At 39.7% G+C, this 6,000-nt stretch overlaps 1 protein-coding gene across 1 annotated transcript in view; it reads left to right on the top strand.

The window, feature by feature from the left end:
• The first annotated feature begins 510 nt into the window (after positions 1-510).
• The window catches only part of htr1d (5-hydroxytryptamine (serotonin) receptor 1D, G protein-coupled), a 36,357-nt gene continuing 30,867 nt past the window's right edge, over positions 511-6,000 (top strand). Inside the window, exon 1 of the mRNA XM_079832509.1 lies at positions 511-862. The gene's annotated coding sequence lies outside the window, so the exon portion shown is untranslated. The remainder of the gene's footprint in view (positions 863-6,000) is intronic.

The raw sequence follows: 6,000 nt of genomic DNA, 5'->3' as shown, positions 1-6,000 counted from the left end.
CAACAACGAAGATCCGCTTCCAATTGTTGTTTTTTTTAAATCGGAGACAACGGCCCACAACTTCTCCTATAGCCAAACAACATCTACACTCACCGCGGACGTCACGCCACCTTCACTGCGTAGCGCGGCGTGAGCCTACCTGCGAGTCCGGGACAGCAATGCTTCCTCAAATAGCACACGGCCCGGATCAATGCACCAGAAAACTATTATTAGCAACTAAAACAAAACAAGGGGGAAAGAGAGAGGGAGATAAAAAAAAACAAGAAAATATAGAAAAATAACTGATGGTGAATAGTTCTAGGCACAGCAGCCACGAAAAATCACTCACACTCAAACTCAACACTCACCACGCGCTTTCCACACTCGCTCAGCAGACGCATGAGAGAGAGAGAGAGAGAGAGAGAGAGAGAGAGAGAGAGAGAGAGAGAGAGAGAGAGAGAGAGAGAGAGAGAGAGAGAGAGAGAGAGAGAGAGAGAGAGAGAGAGAGAGAGAGAGAGAGAGAGCGCGCGCAGGGAAGACAGCAGCACAAAACGGGACAGTGTACTCTGGCGTAGGCTACTCATCGCTTCATACTTACTACAAAGACAGATATTTTATTCTCATGTGTTGAACACTATTCAAAGCTTTTTGCGCTATTCGTAATGATACGATATAAAGTGTCATCTCATCTGGCTTTGGAGTCTCGTGTAATTATGCACGGTCTTTAACCATTGTGCTGGATAAGGCGCAACGCACAGCATCAAAGCGTTAGTGACCGTTATGGTTGAAAAGTGACAGTTCTTTTGGATACTCGACTTGAAACGGACTGGTGACTTTGATTTGAAGTCTCGCGCCTGATGAAATGATGAAAAACTTCAGCTTGGTAAGTTTTTGAAACACCTGACAGACACTCAATCTGAAGCCGATGCGATGTGTGCTCAGAATACCATGACCCTGGTTATCGAGATTCATTTTCTGAACGTTAAAATGATCAGTAAACATTTACGCGTGTCAGTTAGTCAATTAAAACGTTCGTGTTTATCAACTTTGTTTAACAATTTGGTTAACAATGACTATCACATCATATAAAACTTGTTGTTTTGGGGCTGAACGTGTACGTTGAAACTGTAGCCTATAGGTGATGTAGCCAATATTTCCTCACCTTCCTGAACCCTGTGGAAAAATGTCTCGGAGCATGTTGGTTTCTAGCTGGTGTAAAATGCTGGTTTGTTGCATGTCCAAGAGTGTCAGCTTGCTCTTTGGACCAGTTAGAAACAGGACCCATGTTCCAAAACAGGTAGCAGCTTAAACTGGATTTTCCAACAGAGATTCGATCGTACCAGAACATGTAACCAAGTCAGTAGAGGGATTTATATTCCAAGTTAATACAAACCTAGCAGCGCAGGAAACATCAGCACTAGAAACTGATAATGCACCATCAATGCGATTCTTTATAGATGCATCACCTGCTGAAAAACTGATTTAAGATGACCTTTGCAGGTTCAATTTAGGCTAGTTTAGTATGCATTGGAAAGTTAAATCTCATATCACATAGTCTGACCTTGTGTCTTTTCCTCTGTTTTCTGCAACAACCCCCACCTCATTGTTTTAAATGAATGAAACCTATGTAGTGTTTAATTAACAACCTTGCGGTGTGATGTTCAATCCGTCAGGCAGAGTTTTTGAATGTCTGCATAGCATGGGTGGCCGTTGTTAAAGGTCATTGCCATGATCAGTGTGAATGTGTTTGAGTTTTACTGTCTATCAGGATGTATAAACTCTCACATAGTGTGATAATGTATGAAGGGCAGAGCACTACTGGTCACTGTAATGTTCAATCACTTATGCTTAGTTGCTCTTTTCTCCTTTCTTACTTTTCTTGCCTTTCTCTCTCCTCCTTTCTCCTGCTTTGTCACCCTCCCATATCTGTCTATCTTGCAAACACACCACACACACAGCACAGCTGCAATAGGCTATGTGAGATGGACAGATTGCTGGTGTGAAAGTGAAGCATATGTGCTGGATCTTTGGATGCTCAGTGTGAATTGTCAGCAGATAGCTGTGACCTCGCTGAGTAAATCCTCTGCCCGAATGACCAGCATACGGTTGACGTGATGTACAAATGAACATTTGCATATATGCATTCTGAACCATGATTCTTTGTAAGCCTAATCCAGTGGGAAATACACAGACACATGCCTTTACCGGAGTGTCTATTTACACGTGCCTTGTTGGCAAGTGCTATTCGCACAAGCCCTGCCTAACAATGCCTGGTTGGGCCAAACAAGATAAAAAAACACAGGTTTTTCAACGTCTTCAGTGGTGCAGTCAGTAAGGTTTAATGCTTAAGGATCTAGGTTTTGACAAAATCACACGCTTTTTGCAGCGCTCGCTCTTCTCCCTTTTCCCATCACATATCACATCGGAAAAACATTTACTTTCGATAAAAATTAAGAAAACGTTCTAAAAGTGGAAATAAAGTGCCTAACCAAATGTTTAATAATAATAATAATAATAATAATAATAATAAAAGCATGTATTGAGTAGGGTTAGGGGTCGGTGTAGGGAGGGCTTTTAGTGTAACTAAATAGAATCTAGTTGCTATTTGCACTTGGTGTAAATAGCATCTATTATTTTACAGCGATGACTCATTTAAAGTATTTTTTAACTTCAACAATTCTGAGTCAAGATCAATTTTAGGAGGAGTATATTCTTAAGACTTACCATCAATTTTTTATTTTATTCTTTTTAGTTTCAATTTCATCTCATTTGAATTAACAGCTGTAATTTAGAAATTGTATCTGAACCTGACCCATCCACATACATCCATATAGGTCTTCTCTACAGAGCGCAGTCAATTTCCAGCTATATGAAACCAATGAAAGAGAGAAATTATACTGAGATTGAAGGTAGAAAGCAGGGGAAGGGAGGAGAGCACCTTGCACTATTTTGCTCACACATGTGTATGTGTTTCTCTGTATCTACTCGCAAGCGGTGGAATGTTGCATTTGTGTAACCGTAGCAACATCTCTGGAGAATCAAAGCAATCCAGGTCTTTACTTTAGCAGATAACGAGTCATGACTGGTAGATGGGGATTTTATATACACAGGTTCATTTCAAAATCGTTATGGTTCATAGTTAGCGTTTATTTCTGGGTGTTGTAAGTTTTAAGTGATTATATATTTTATAATCTGCTTTGGGGAATCATAAAGTACTGTTAAATTAAGTATATTCATTTTGTTTTGACAAAACAGTGTTTTTTTTTTGTTTTTTTTGTTTTTTGCAAAGATAAGATTGCCTGTATGTATTATTGCATTAAAATAAAGAAATGGGGTAAATGGACTTCAGAATAGGACTGTTAGATGCCATGTCATTTACTTTCAAACCATATATTTCTATCAAACCATATATGGACCATATGCATGCAGGCATATGTATGCCTGTGAAATTGACTCGTGCATGAAGAAGGAATTCAGATATGTTGTTTCCAGTCCTGCGTATAACCCAATTCATTCTGGATATATTAAAGATGGGTTGAGCCAACCCGATCTCACGGCAATTCGTACATATTTTTCGAGGTGGCTAATTCGTACGAATTTGGATGATCTCACTCGTACGAATGTGTACGATTTTTACTAATTCTTACGTATTTGATGAGTTGCCAATAGTTGACAAATTTGTATGAATTCGTACGAATGACCTACCTCAAACCCCGCCCCTAAACCTACCCGTCACTGGAGTTTAGACAAAATTTTAAAATTCGTACGAGTTAGACACCTCGTAAAATACGTACAAATTGGTCATGAGATAGCGTTGGTTGAGCTTGTGTTCAACCTGTAAATGAACAAAATACTTTTGTAGCTGTGTGCTTTATTTGAAGCAGCAGTTCAACTGATTTGGTCAGTTTAGTCTGGGATGGCCGGTTTAGTCAGAGGTTTGGTAGCAAATGTATACATCTTATATATATATATATATACCACCTTCCTAATATTGTGTTAGTCCCCCTTTCGCTGCCAAAACAGCCATGACCGGTCGAGGAATGAACTCCACTGGACCCTTAAAGGTCTGCTGTGGTATCTGGCACCAAGATGTTAGTAGCAGATCCTTTGAGTCCTGTAAGTTGCGAGGTGGGGCCTCCATGGATCGGGCTCGTTTGTTTAGCACATCCCACAGATGCTTGATTGGATTGAGATCTGTGGAATTTGGAGGCCAAGTCAACACCTCAAACTCGTTGGTGTGCTCCTCAAACCATTCCTGAACCTTTTTTGCTTTGTGGCAGGGCGCATTATCCTGCTGAAAGAGGTAAAGTGGACAGGGGTCAGCATGGGCACCCTGACTGGCTTGTGGCTATACCAACGGGGTAATCCAGCACCCGGAAAGCATACCTTCCATAGGGGCAGCCATTGCTAACCAAGCCATCACCTGCTGTTAGCATTCAATTGACTCCCATTCATTTTGGCGTCACTTTGACAGTGAATATCTTTACATCTGAGGCGTTTAAAGACTCCATTTGTCCATTGTTTATTTCTAAAGAAACATGACAATGTATAAAAGTCTCCATTACCTTGTATCTTACACTATCGCCCCGTAGAAGCCGTTTTTGTAAAAAATAGGCTAACGATTGCGTCATAACCACACGACAACCGTCGCACAGTAGAGAAATGACCGTATAGACGGGAGGAGAAGCTCGCAGGCAATCTTTTACTGTCTATGAGGCAATTTATTCAAATAAATAAATACTATGCAAAATGACAAAACAATTAATAAGAATACTCACGCTCTCCGTCTCTGCAAGATTCGGTGATTCAGATTTCACTTTGCCCAACTACTAGAAGACTTACAACTGTCAGACAGGTTGCCCATGTCACATCTACGTCGTCAAGCTCAGTCTGAGATAGCGCAGTAACGTTCAGCCATCAGGAAGTGAGTGCTTCTAATTTACTTCTCTTTTCTAAGTGGAAGTCTATGGGATCGCTGTGTCCATTTCTTTTACTGTCTATGGGCTATATTACCCAATACGCAACAATCTGCGATGCGTATTCTGACACCTTTCTATCAGAACCAGCATTAACTTCTTGAGCAATTTGAGCTACAGTAGCTCGTCTGTTTGATAGGACCACACGGACCAGCCTTCGCTCCACACATGCATCAATGAGCTTTGGCCGCCCATGACCCTGTTGTCGGTTCACCACTGTTCCTTCCTTGGATCACTTTTGATTGAAATTGACCACTGCAGACCGGGAGCACCCCACAAGAGCTGCAGTTTTGGAGGAGCTCTGACCCATCTAGCCATCACAATTTGGCCCTTGTCAAATTCGCTCAAATCCTTATGCTTTCCCATTTTTCCTGCTTCTAACACATCAACTTTGAGGGCAAAATATTCACTTGCTGCCTAATAAATCCCACCCACTAACAGGTGCCGTGATGAAGAGATAATCAGTGTTATTCACTTCCTAATGTCATAATGTTATGCCTAATCGGTGTGTGTATATATATATATATATATATATATATATATATATATATATATATATATATATATATATATATGCACACCGAAATTGGCTGTATGTTTGTATATAGACTATAATAGACTAGATAGCCTATATAATAGACATACAGAACAGGGCACAACCAGAATATTTTATGCATCTGTATTTTCTGTATACAAAGCAATTAAAAAATAATAACTTTCATTTTATTTATTTATTTATTTTGTAATTCATCAAAAATTTCACTCAAAATCATTGTCTTAGCTCAGGTAATTCTGGTGCCCTACATAATAAACGAAACACAGTTAAAAAAAAAAAAAAGAAAAAAGAAAGAAAGAAAGAAACTGATCTAATAATCCCATTGAGATAATCTTAATCTGGGATGTTCTAGAGGAAAAATGTACTGACAAGGCATACGCAATATTCCCCTCACATTATTTGCCAATTTTTCCCTCTTGTATTTTGACATATTTACCCAAAACCTCTGAAAGTTTCTGTTTCTCATTTGCCTTATACTGTAAATATTAT

This window comes from Gobio gobio (assembly GCF_949357685.1).
Source record: "Gobio gobio genome assembly, chromosome: 13".
In the NCBI taxonomy this organism is placed as follows: Eukaryota; Metazoa; Chordata; class Actinopteri; order Cypriniformes; family Gobionidae; genus Gobio; species Gobio gobio.
Note: the sequence above shows the minus strand (reverse complement) of the source record. Positions and strands in the feature narration are given on the sequence as shown.